This window comes from Hipposideros armiger, unplaced genomic scaffold, assembly GCF_001890085.2.
Source record: "Hipposideros armiger isolate ML-2016 unplaced genomic scaffold, ASM189008v1 scaffold_200, whole genome shotgun sequence".
Lineage (NCBI taxonomy): Eukaryota > Metazoa > Chordata > Mammalia > Chiroptera > Hipposideridae > Hipposideros > Hipposideros armiger.
In genome coordinates, this window is record NW_017731550.1 from 1,113,954 (window position 1) to 1,128,256 (window position 14,303).

General features: G+C 34.4%; 1 long non-coding RNA gene across 1 annotated transcript; it reads right to left on the reverse strand.

The window, feature by feature from the left end:
* Positions 1–2,051: 2,051 nt before the first annotated feature.
* LOC109388501 (uncharacterized) lies at positions 2,052–14,095 on the reverse strand. Its single transcript, XR_002125224.1, has 3 exons — positions 14,056–14,095; positions 13,163–13,306; positions 2,052–2,936 (listed from the first exon to the last, which is right to left on the reverse strand). It is a non-coding gene; the product is annotated as an uncharacterized LOC109388501 (long non-coding RNA).
* Between the last annotated feature and the right edge of the window lie 208 nt (positions 14,096–14,303).

The window sequence follows — 14,303 nt, forward strand, 5'->3', positions numbered from 1 at the left end:
ATCACTTTTATTCCATATTGATAATAAATATAATTGATAATAGATATCAATTTGTAAACAATAATTATTGTTTTTTTGTCTTATTTTACATAACATTAATTGTTTCTCATATTATGTTTAAAATTCTCAATGTTTTCAAATCAAAATGGGGCTCCTGCTTAAAGAAAATTATGTGTTATAGCTTTTATAAAAGAAGAATAATTTTTTTAAAGATTTTTATTGGGGAATTGGGGGCATGGGAACAGTGCTGGGGAATTGGGGGAAGGGGAACAGACAAGTTGCTGTTGTTTTTGTTCTTCAGTCTAGTTGTGGAGGACGTTGCTTCACTGGCCCAAGTTGGCACCATCATTGCGCTCTTCCCGGGTGAGGCTGATCAGTCGCTGGCTTCTGGACGGCCGCTCACTGCGGCTGCTAGCTGCTCACGCTGGCTGCTGGCTACACACGGTAGCCCATGGCAACCCACTGCCACAGGGGCTGCAGCCTCCGCTGTCGCCGGGGACTTACAGCTGCCCAGCTCCAGGTTGAGCTGTTGTTCAGCATCTTAGCTGTAGAAGGCAGTGTCACTGGCCCTCATATGTGGGATCTAAATCGGGGCCCTCTGGCGTCCCAAGCCAGTTCTTAACCATCGCGCCACTCGGCCGGCCCAAGAATAAATTTTTTAAAAAATCAATCATGTTTGCAAAAGGAAACAAAAAAAAAACTGATAAATTTTCTTCTTTCCTATTGTATTATTTTGGGGGGAGGGGGCTCTACAAATGGCACTTTTATGGAAAGAACTTTATTGTTTGTGACTATAAACACTTTGAAGATTATTAAAAATTATTAATCTATTCTGAAAGTGAAAGTAAAAATTCACCTTGAATTAGCTATAAATCACCTTGAATTAGCTATATATATATATATATATATATATATATATATATATATATAAATTGCACTATGGAAACTCAAAATGGTACAAATCTTTGAAAGTTCTCAACTCTGCATATTATCCATTTTTCTCACAGGGTCAAAAGTGTAGTCATAAGATTCCTTTATTTTCCCCAAGAGAGAAAGTTAAAGAGGAAGGTGAACATTGAAAAGTATTATTAATTTGAAAGGTTGGCCCAAGAACAGAGAAAAGATTAGATAATAAAGAACTGAACTAAAACCACAACCAAACAATTCTTCAATGCTATTATACATGATTCTTTTATAGTAATTTAAATCTCCCTCCTGTTTTCATACATCTGCAAAACACATATGTACCCACTCAAGTACTCATTTTCTTTTACCTTGGATATGTTCTCTGCTAGGAAAATTAACTATACTTAATTAAAAAATTAAATTCCATTATTTATCATTTAAAGCTTAAAAGCATATCAAGTTTTTGTTTGGGCAAATGTATACCACTTTACAAAGTAATACACTCTATGAGATAAAGGAATTCTCGTTATTAACCAAACCAACAAACAATGATAAGTGAATTTCAGCTCCAAAGAAATCTGCAAACCCCTCACCAGATGTGCACTGTGAACAAACTATATTATATTTTCATCAGAGGACTGGGGAATCCTTAGCGATGAATAGAAACTTGGCAATTTATGCTGCTTATTAGGAAACAACGGCCAATGCCCCAGCTGGAAGAGTAGCCAATTGACCTTAATACAATGTGTGAATAAAGCATCTTCCAAACAAAACAAACCATACACATCCTTTTACCTAGAGGCATAACTCCCCAATTAATGAAACAAATCTCTAAGCGTTAGACTAGGATTTAGGAAATAGTTTTACTATAAAATTATTAAAAATTAAAATAAAAAAGATGACATAGAAACTCAAGGATATAAGAAAGTGATTAGAGAATATAGTATTTCTATTAATGGATTTTTATTTCAACGTTTTATAAATGTATAAATAGTTAAGTACTGGGAAATTATTTAGATTGCATAACAGGAGACCCTGAAAGAGTATTCACTATTTATTTCCAAATACAAAAAAGAGTAGATTAATACTTTACACATGAATAAAGTTAGATTAATTTTTAGATAATTTTTGACATATCCCAAAGCTTCACTCCAGTACTGCCTGCCCTTGGTGAACATGGTTTGTTTGGGGGTTTTTTTTGCACATAATTAACAGCCTTCAAAGTAAAAGATGAAGAAAAATACAAAGAAATCCCTTGTGAAAACACATTGATTTATTAATCTCTATGACCCCTTCGATCCTTACCCTTGCACAAGCATTACTATAGTCAGTCGTATGTACTACTTTGTATTCTACTTTTTTTCATTCCCCAATTATAGGCTTCTTCTTGTACTATGTCCTTATACATATTTACCATTCTAAAAGTAATATACTATTCCAAAAATATACCAATAGCTAATAACAGCCCAGGAAGTTATTCTTAATTTTTTTTTCTCTTGCCATGACACATAAATCTATCACTTAAGTTTTTGTATTTTCCTTCCTACATAGCTCTCTCAGATTTGCCTTGTTCTGTTCTTCACAACCTTCATTGTTCCTCAGTCAGGTTCACTTATCAACTCTCACTAAGAGCATTGTAAGAGTTCCTTATCTGCTTTTCTTTTGTCCCCAGTTTCAGGCAACCCCTCAAATCCATCTTGTTCAGATACTAGAGGGACTGCATATTTCATAACATCTAAAATGCCATAGATTATAAATAACAGTGTTATTCTTAAGAACCAAGATAGTAAAACAATGCTGCCACTTAAAAAATAAAATATATTCTAATCTCCAAGAATGTTTTTTACACTTATTGAATTATTTTAAACTTAGATGTATATTTTTATCATACTTCACTCTGTGCATGAAAATATATGCAAAAACAATTTGCTGTGGAATTCCTAAATCAGCTTCACATTTACAGTCCAACTCTTCTGAGTCTCATTTCAGCTCACAGTTTTGAATCGGCAACTTCCAGACAGTGTTGTCCCCTGTGACATTAAAAGCATTTTCAGTCAAACATTTAAATCTTAAATACTTAATTCAATTTTTTATATGTCAGTTTTAAAATATATGAGGAGGTCCATAGTTTTTCAAAATTCTTTTAGGGGATAACTAAGCAAATGTCAAAACACAAAAACAAACAAACACAAATCACTACTCTAAATCCAGAGATTAAACCTGGGAATTAGATTATTTAAGTGAGATAATCTTGCCAGTCCCATTTTCTAGACTAGATTTCACTCCATTTGCCCAGGCCACTGTTGGGACTCTCATTACATGTAAATATAAATCTCTGGTTTTTGTAAGATAGTTGGGGTAATATAATAGCTTTTATTTACACAAAGCATAACTAGCTCCAAAAACCAGTATACAAATAAACTTGTATAATATAATCCTTAGATAAGTATGAAAAGTTATTTTGTGTATTTATAGGCTTACAAAAAGTATAAACAGGATAATCTTGTTTTGTAAAATATCTTATATCTGTTTTAAGAACATAAATACAATGTATCCAATCAATTATTAATGAAATTATACTATAAGTCAACATGTACGCTACTTTGGTTAAAATAAAATATTTTTAAAAATATTTATATTCCCCATATTCTGTTAAGAGTAGTATCATATTCAATCAAATATTAAAATTAAGCTTTATCATGCATGACAATCAATTTTTTTCCTTCTGTCCCTCCTTTGTTAATTTCATTGGTAAACTAAAATAGTTAAGAGTGTCTATTTCAATCTGTATCTTTTATTGTCAAATATACGCTTTATAAGTTAAACAAATAGTGAGACTTGCCTGGTGAATTAATGAGTTATTAGTTAAATTTACCATCTATAATTAAACAAAAATAACATTCACACCAATAATAATGAAACTAGCCTATAAAACTATGTTACCAAGTTTTTAACAAGAGTATTCAGTTTTAAAATCTTGGCTTTAATATAAATAGCATATATCTAATAACCTTTGAAGAAAATATTGGTTTTAACAGATGATGTAATGAAAATAACTAAAAATGTCTGCAAATGTCATTAGTTAGAAATTCTCAAGAGATCATTTTCTCAAAGATTCAGAAATTTGTTATTGAATTCAAATATGAAAAATTGTTTTTTTCATTATAAATGTCTTGCCAGTTTTTTGTTCATTTTGTTTTGTTTTCCCTAGCCTAGCCCAGAAAAAGGATTAGAATTATTTAAATAATTTGAGTAGGTGAGTTCAGCATTTAATACCAGGTGAAGATTTAGTTGACAAATAAATATACAAAATAAGGTGAATGGAAGAGAATCTGGAATCATAAAGTTGAATAAGAATATTTATGATACAATTAGTGTTGGGAATAATAAGGAGCTACAAACTAGAATCTAGCTAGCAAAATTTATATTGTGTATATAAATTATATATAATAGATAACATGTATAAACATTGATAACTAAAGATATAAGTAAATTCAAGTGAATATATTTGGTAAAATTAGGTTAATTGGGTGTTGCAAGTTGTAAAACTAGAGAAGTTGGATGTAGTTTTACTTAGGGAAAGGATTACTTCAATTCTCTATGTATTAAACTTTTTACGTTTTGAATGGTGTAACATTTATGATTTTAATTCACAGATGTTTACATACTAAATGCTAGAAATTCAAATTAATAATACGCCCAGGTAAAATTTCTAGCAGATTAGACAATGGTTCTAGAAGTATACATTTGAACATGGGGAATGTGAAAATAGAGAGAAAGCTAGACTAGTCAAGTGATAAACAAAGATGAAAGTGTTGATAAAATATTGAAATGCAGAAGACAAAGAGTAAGAATAGAAATAAAGACCATTGCTTTTGGCAAAGTAGGGGCTCCACAGCATAACAATAGTGTAACCACTCTGAGCCTAAATAAATAAATAAAATAAGGATAATAAAAAATTGTTTTGAAATTCAAACTACATAATCAACTAAAGTGTTAAGCATGGTGTCCAGGGAACCAACTCTCAACAATTATTAGGTTATTTTTACAGAGGTTAATTTCAGGAAAGCCTCTAGGAGGAAGTCCAGTCAGATTTCACCATCTATTAGATTATTTTAAATGTCTTTCTTTCCTTCTTTTTTTTTTTTTAAGAGATCAGTAGTCTCTTGGGGTTTGTGAAGGGGAAGAGGTTTGAATACAGTTTTGTTTTTTGTTTTTTAAGTAAAGTTTATTGGGGTGAGAATTGATACTAAAGCTACATAGGATTCAGGTTTACAATTCTGTAATACATCACCTATATATCATTATGATACCTGTACAGGCTTAAAAGTCTTTGATAGTGTCATAAGACTGGTTTAATACGTAGAATAGAATAGATTGGTATATTTTACAGAATTAAACAATTAGTGACACATAATATTAAACCAGATAGCTGGTATGGTTTTACCATCACAGTAATAATAAAAAATTTTGGAGAAACAAACTCAAAATCAAATCAAAACTTCATCTTGAAATATCTCTGTAGAATACTGTTAGTATTAATATCTTAGCTCTGTAGCCAAACTATCTGGCTTTGATACTTTGGGTTTCCCCTTCTGATTAAGGGTATTAATGGTCAAACTATGAGTAATAAATGTTCACACATATTCCTTCCAATTCAGAGCTTCTAAAAACAAAAAATAGTTTGCAATTCCTCCCCCACAATTCCACCCACAGTGACTCAATAGCCTAATATGCTCGTTGTTTCTCCCACCATTAGAACATAATTCTCTCTAATTACGGAAATTCTGTATTCTCCCCCATATCTTCTCTATCAAAATTTATTTTCAAAATACTTAAAAGGAAACCCAACTGAGCTAAATTAATGACTTAAACTGTTATGTTGTATTAAAGTTTGAGAGTTGTACTGAAGCTTCTCCATTTCTTATCACTTGATAAAAGTACACATCAATCATTCCCATTTAAAAAGGAGAAAGAAACTATCACCCTATATTTAAGCAAGTTTAAATTATAAGTTATTTGACATATGCCAGCAGGTTAAAATTTAAGGATGGTATGTCAGACTTCTTCACTTCTGTGTTTTGCCATTTATAACTGATAAAGATGACATATTACATGATATGTCCTTTCTTAATACAAAGGACAAACTTCACCCAGAATAATCAGAAATTGGAATTTGTGACACAGTTTGATAAAAACTCCATATTTTCACATCACGTTCCTCTTGGTCATTTGCCATAGTCTACTTTGTATTATAATTTTCCTGTTTGTCTATCTCTTGATATTAAATACTTAAATAGGTTTAATTATTTCATCTGTGTTTATATCTGCAACCTACCACAATATCTTCACATAGTCAATATTTGGTAAATATTTGTTGAATGAAGCAGGATATAGTATGTTCATACTCATGCAGGTCGACAGTTTATAAACTGTGTGTTTCTTGAAGGCAGGGATTACAGATTTTATTTCTGTAGTCCTGGAATCTTAGAGACTGCAACAAAAAGTTTATTATTTGGAAGTGCTGAAAAGGCTGTGTGAAAAGTTGGGTGACCTGAGCTTTTCACCAACAATTCATGGATCTTGATTCACAACAATGCACCTGCTCATACGGCACTGTCTGTGAGGGAGTTTTTAGCCAGAAAACAAATAACTGTATTGGAACAACCCCTCTACTGACCTGATCTGGCCCCCAACGACTTCTGTCTCTACCCGAAGATAAAGGAAATATTGAAAGGAAGACATTTTTATGACATTCAGCACATCAAGGGTAATACAAGGACAGCTCTGATGACCATTCCAGAAAAGAGTTCCAAAATTTCTTTGAAGGGTGGACTAGGTGCTGGTACTGGTGCATATCTTCCCAAGGGGAGTACTTCCAAGGTGACCATAGTGATATTCAGCAATGAGGTGTGTAGCACTTTTTCTAGGATGAGTTCCTGAACTTAATCGACAGACCTCTTGTGTGTGTGTGTGTGTGTGTGTGTGTGTGTGTGTGTTTCAGAGTAAATGATTAATTTGAAGGGAATAAAACACATAGTCTTTTGAAAATATTCATGAAAGTTAAAGTTCAATAGGTAGATTGGATAAGATTTGAAGAAGTTTTTATTTTTATTTTATTTATTTATTGTTTTAGCTGAGTCATACTGCCACCTGTTGGCAGCTCAGAGGCAGCTCAGCTTTGGCCAGGCATCGAACCGCTGTTGCTCAGAGCTTGCACTCTTCAGCGAGCTCTTAACCAACTGAGCCACTCAGCCGGCCCTTGAAGAAATTTTTAAATGATACATAAAAGATAGTAAATTTAGAAGTGTAGATCCTGATTAATATTCCAGTTATGCCACTTAATGCACATAATCAGTATAACTTCACCTCCATTAGCCTTACTTTTCTCCATTAAAGTGAGGAAGAGAATAACATATTTGGCCATCTATTTAGGATATATATTTCCAGAAGTTCTTTCTTTCTTTTTCTTTTTCTTTTTTTAGCTGAACCATCCTGCCACCAGTTGGCAGCTCAGTGGCAGCTCAGTTTGAGTTGGGAATTGAACCGGCAACCCTGTTGCTCAGAGCTCACACTCTTGAGTGAGCTCTTAACCAACTGAGCCACTTGGCTGGCCCCAAAAGTTATTTCTAATCAGCTATCATACCTGAGCCTTCAGCAGGTTAATTCTGCTTTTGGGTCATTGGGCATGTGGTAAGACCAGTGAATACTCTTGGCATGAGTATCTTTACCTACTTCCTTTCCTGTCAAGTTTGTCATCTAATCAGATATGATGTATCTGACAGATAAAATAGTAACACATTAGGGATTATCTAAATCTATGAAGGTTGTTAATACCAGTGCTTCAGCCTATTATTAAGTACAAAGAACCACTCAACCATGATGAAGGCATTGAACATAATCAACCTTTTCCAGAGGGACGCCTGGACTCCTAGAATATAATTCGGTATTGGGGTATCTGCTTTGAGCAGATTAGGCACTCAGATCAGCTTTGTTGAGGGAAAGTCAATATTGTCAAGAGCATACAGTCTCCATTATAGCCATTATGTTCATGGACTCATTAGGCAAGAGATATGACTTGGGGGAAAACACACTATTATCCACAGGATGGATCATCTTATCTAGCAGAGTGTTGATACTTTACACCAAAGTAGACCTTTTCCTAGTGGGAATTTAGATAGGACATGCATATCTCCATACTATGTCCATTCTAAAAAGTCCAAGTATATTCCTCTTTTCCAGATCTCCTTGGAGAATATTCCTTCTTGTGTTTTATTCCCAGCCAATTCATTAGCCACCATTCATAAATCATTGTAGATGCATATTTCAGGCCATCTCTCCTTCTATAGAAAGTGAAACATCATAAAGATTTCCCTTCACTACTGTTTTCAAGGGCTGTCACAGTGCAGCTGTAAGCAGTGGCAGTCTACTTCCAGCCAATACCAGTATATCTTGAAGATCTAACAGAAAACCAGACTCAAACCTTTTCTTACTTCATTAACTGGTCATGGGAAACCCCCCATGAGGTCATATCTATAGTTGAGGGAGAGTCAGTGAAGCAGTAGGAGCAGGTACCACGGGAGTCTAAGCCATCTGTTCATCCAGTTTATTTGTGCCTTCCCAAGACCTAAGTGGCCAAATCTCATTTTCATTTTACAATAGAATGTACTGTGCACATCCAATTTTATGGTTCGGTGGATCAGATCACACAATTCATGATGTGCAATACAAATTGCATAGTTGTGGCATCCTATGAACAGGTGTTCACTCTACACACTCCCAGTAACAAGTCTGAGCTACATTTCAAATGGAAAATAGTTATGGGTAGATAAATGCATGACTTAACAGGTCTATGTTGTTATTCCTTTATGACAGCTTTCCAGAAGTTCCATACAACTGTTCCATGTACCACAATACTTCCATATACCACTGGGTCTGTTAGGTCATAAATCCAAGTGGCTGGGCAATTTGAACCATAGCCTAGAACTAAAGCAGAGTCTTTTCTTGCTTAGAGATCAATTCAGTGCTGAGCCTTGTAGGCAAATAAGTAAATGAATCAAAGCGGCATGCCTAAATGTGGTATATATCTTCAAAATATCAGGCACACCACGCTTGTGCCTCATTGTTTGTGTTAGGAGTGCAAGGTGCAGCAATTTTACACTTTATAGTAGATTGTCTTACTTAACCCCAAATAACTAGACAAGATCACTAGACTAGAAACCACAGGGTTAGTTTCTAAGGCACCTAGAGTACTTGCTGCTTCCTGTTCATTAGATCCTATTAGCATAATGTTATCAGTGTAATGATGTTCTGTGAAATATCATGGAGCTCAACATCTCTACAGACTACAAAAATGACAGAGAGTAGGGTCTTTGACATAACATAAGGCAAGGCTGTTGTCCCTACCATTACTTGTGGTTTTCAGTTTTCCTAAGGAAAAAAAGAAAACGCATTGTTGCTGGATCAGAAACTGGATAATGGACACTACAGGCCATGTTTATTTGCTCCTATAAAGATCCCGTATCTGGAACTGGCGCTGTGATTGGCATCACCATCTGATTTCATTTGAGATCATCTACAGTGATATTCCATGACATGCTTTACTTATTCATGGGTCAAATATGGAGAGAATATAGAAATGAGATAGGAATCACCACATTTGCATTTTTATTTTATTTTCCCTTTTCACTTATCTCCCCACCCCACCTTTGGCAACCATCAGCTTATTCTCTGTAGCTGTGGGTCTTTTTCTGTTTGTTTTGTTTACTTATTTGTATTTTTTTAGATTCCACTCATATAAGTGAAACCAATCATACAGTATTTGTCTTTCTCTGTCTGACTTATTTTGCTTAGCATAATACCTTCTAGGTTCATCCATGTTGTCACAAATGGCAAAATTTAATTATTTTTTTTATTGCTAAGTGATATTACACTATATATATTTATATATATGTATCACATTTTATCTATTCATCTATCTATGGACACCTAGGTTGGTTCCATATCTTGGCTATTGTAAATAATGCTGCAGTGAATAGAGGGGTGCATATGAAGTTCCCAGTTAGTGTACATATTTGTTTTCTTCAGATAAATACCCAGAAGTGGAATTGCTGGGTCATATGTTAGCTCTGGTTTTAATTTTTTGAGGGGGTACAAGTAACAGGTTTATTTCAGAGACTTATACTAGGCTCTTTCTACCCTAAAAATCATCGTACTAGCTGGAGTTCTCATGTGCTTTTCTGCCAGTTGTTACTGAACAGCATGCTGGGACTGGAAACATAGCCATAAAATTAGTCTGTGGTCCCACTGGGTCCATTGTAAGACTGACTTGAATCACAATTTCATTGATCTCCTGACTCTATAAATCCTCAACCTGACCAGTGGAACACAGTGGTTTTTCAGTTTTCTAGAAATTAGCATCAATTTATAGTCAATATATTTTGTATCTGGAAATTATGAGTATTATCCTTTGCCCAGTGTAAAGTCATACTAGTAAATGACCACAGGTCCCTCTGGGAAAGGCCAGAGAGAAGATTCACAGGATTTATTTGTGGCCAAGTTAGGTGGGAATGTGTTCTGTTGTAATTGAATTTTATATGTAAAGGTGTATGTATCTTAGGTTGAACAGCTATGAGGATTCTAATGCACTATCAATTTACCTCAAATATTTTTAATCACCCTTCCCATACTGATAGTTTTATAAGTAGTACATCTTATCATTCCAAAGTGAAATCTATCAAACTACATTGTCTGGCTCCCTAGCAGCTGGGATGCATTTGAGTGGCTTTGGTTTGGGCAATCACATGCCAATATTCATGACTTTGATTTAGAGCTGAGTTTTATGGGGAAAGGGGCACACAATGAGCCATCTATTTTTTTTAAATAGACAATTGTTAGAACAGTTTTAGGTTCACAGAAAAATAAAGCAGAAGGTACAGTGGCGTCCAGCCCATATATATGCATTGCCTCCCACATTATCATTATCCCCTACCTGAGTGGTTCATTTCTTAGAATTGATGAACCTACCTTGACACATCATTATCACCCAAAGTCTATAGTTTACATTAGGGTTTACGATTGGCATGGTATATTCTGTGGGTATGGACAAGTGTTTAAGGACATATGTACATCATTATGGTATCATACACGGTAGTACTGCTGCTCTAAATAGCATCTGTGCTCTACCTATTCATCATCCCTACTCCAACCCTTGATCTTTTTACTATCACCATAGTTTTGCATTTCCAGAATGTCATACAGTTGGAATCATACAGTATGTACTTTTTCAGATTGGCCTCTTCCACTTAGTAATATGAACTTATTTTCACCATGTCCTTCCATGGCTTTATAGATAATTTTTTTTCAGCACTGAATAATATTCTATGTCAGGAGGTTCTACAGTGTTATTCATTCACTTTCTGATGGACATCTTGGCTGCTTCCATGTTTTGGCAATTATATATAAAGCTGCTAAAAACATTCATGTGCAAGTTTTTGTGTGGAATAAGTATTCAATTATTTTGGGTAAATGCCACAAAGTGTGTTAGCTGGATCACATGTAAAAATGTTTAGTTTTGTAAAAACTGCCAAAGTGCATTTCATAGTAGCTGTCCTATTTTGACTTCCTACCAGCTATGAATTAAGAGTTCCTTTTGCTCCACATCCTCATCAGCATTTGGTTTGTCAGTGTTCCAGATTTTGGCCATTGTAATAGATGTATAGTGATATCTCATTGTTGATTTAATTTGCATTTCTCTGACGACATTTGATCTTTTCATATGATTATTTGCCAACTGTTTATATTCTTTAGTGAGCTGTCTGTCAAAGTCTTCGGTCCATTTATTTATTAGGTTGTTTTCTTATTGTTGGATTTTAAGAGATCTTTGTATATTTTTAATAAAAGTCCTTTATCACATGTCTTCTGCAAATATTTTCTGCCAGTCCGTCACTCGTCTTTTCACTCTCTTAATGGTGTCTTTCATGTAGCAAAAATTCTTAATTTTAATGACGTTGGCTTATCAATTCTTTATTTAATTAATTGTGCCTTTGATATTGTATCTAAAAATCATCACCCAACCCAGGGTCATCTGTTGTTGTTTTTTTCATGCCGATTATGTCAGCGAAAGCATATTTTCAAGTTGGCAGCTGGTGTATCAGCTCCTAATTTAGTAGTGCCTGAACTGTGGCAGGAGTGGGGTACTTCGGTCACTAGTAGCTGTGCCAGTTCCCTGCTAGCCTCCTGCGCTAGAGCTTCCTGATTGTGGTATTGGCAGCAGCCTCTGTGGAGGAATAGTGCTGCAGTGTGACTAAAAGTCAACCCAGCAAGCCCAGCCCTCCCATGATTAACTGACTTATCTATATATTCCTAAATAATGTTCTTTCAGCTTAAATTTGAGTGGATTCTGTTGACTTTAAGTAAGAACACTAAATAATACAGCCCCTGATTTTTTATCACCCCATATTCTTTTATTTAAGGGCTGATTGTGACACAACAATGATGTTTCTCACCAAATGATCTGAAGCCATGTTAGATTGCATTAATATTTGCAAGTTCCATTTGAATTGGTAATCAGATCTTTGTGACACACTTTAGGAGGAGTCATATTTATAAACTAAAGCATATCCACATAATAAATATCAGGTTGAACTCAAGACACAGTGTTTCAAGAAAAGTTAGAAAACTGAAAAGGTTTAACCTAAGTAGAACTAGAATAAATTTGAACATTATGTTTAAATACTTGAAGAGCTGATATGTAGTATAAATATACTTTAAATTTTATGCTCTGATTGACAAAGAAGAATCAGTAAGGATTCAGTAGGCTGTGAGTCAGTCAAGGATAGATACAATTTCTTCCTTATTCCTTACTTTATCTAATCATAGTGTTTCATGTAGTACCTCAATATAATAGATCTTCAAAAATATCCTGATTGAATTAATAAGGGGTTATATTTAGAATTTAATATAAAAAAATGGATCTTTCAATAATTTTAGCAGCTGTTTGAAATAAACTGCTGTTCCCAGAGAGTTCTTCCTGTCACTGTATATTTTTAAGCAGATGCATAATAATCACTTACTGAAAATATTATGGAGTAGATGCCTACACTTTGCAAGATGTGCATTAGATGATGTAAAAGCACCTTGAGTTTAGGCAAACTACACCCTGAATCCCTCCTCCATTACTACTGGAGGTTTGTGGGATGATTGTTGGGGAAATCTTGTAGTGGAAAAATCCCTACACACCTCATATCCCGCTTACCTTGTTCACAATCCAGAAGATGAGTATCTGTGGTTATCCATCCTCATCTGTTTCAGTCTTTCTACTGATGTATATGTCCTATGTTCTCACACCACATCACACTGATTTTCCAAATATGTCAATAAATTCTATCCATTTCCTTGACTAAAATGAAACAAATAAATGCTCCATGGAAGCAACAACATTCTTTCTGCATAGCACCACCTGCTCAGTTTCCCAAATGAGAACTGAGTTCTTCGATTCCTTCATATCCACTACCCACAAATTAAGTCTCATCTATTTTTCCCTTCTAAATATCTCTGGATTCCATTCACATATAAACTGTAAAAACATCACTAGCTCAATGCATCATCATTTCTTACCTGAATTTTAGTGCAAGAGCCTTTGAAGTGATCTCTATAACTAGTTTGCCTTAAAAATAAAATAAAAATAAAAACTTTCTAAAGTGTAACTTTGATTATGGCACTCTTTTCTTTCAGAAATTACTCAGATATATGAACCTGTCAATTTGACAGTGGTCATTTTATGAGTCCATTGTTTTTACCTTTGAGATCGTTTTAAGTGCAAATGCTCTTTAAACATATGTATACATCTGTAAAAACTTCTCAATGGTAAACATTTGAACATATCCATCAACCCTCAAAATCTTCATGCTATTTTGTAATGCTAACCTTCAGTACATTTATGCTCTCACCCTCCCCCACTTTAGCACAGCAACTACTGATCTCCTTTATGTCATTCTCAATTATTTTTAATTTTCTCAAATTTTGCATAAATGGAAACATATACTTGTGCTCCAATGGTTGTGCTAATTTCACAGAAAATAAATACTTTGAGAAATACGAAGTTGGACAATTAATTCGTGAACTCATCCTAGAAAAAGTGTAACATACCTCATTGCTGAATATCACTATGGTCACCCGTGAAGTACTCCCCTTGGGAAGCTATGCACCGACACCAGCTTCTAGTCCACCCTTCAAAGCAATTTTGGAACTCTTTTTTTGGAATGGCCATCAGAGCTGTTGCCATATTATCCTTGATGTCCTCAATGTCATCAAAATGTCTTCCTTTAAATATTTCCTTTATCTTTGGGTAAAGAAAGAAGACATTGGGGGTGAGATCAGGTAAGTAGGGAGGGTGT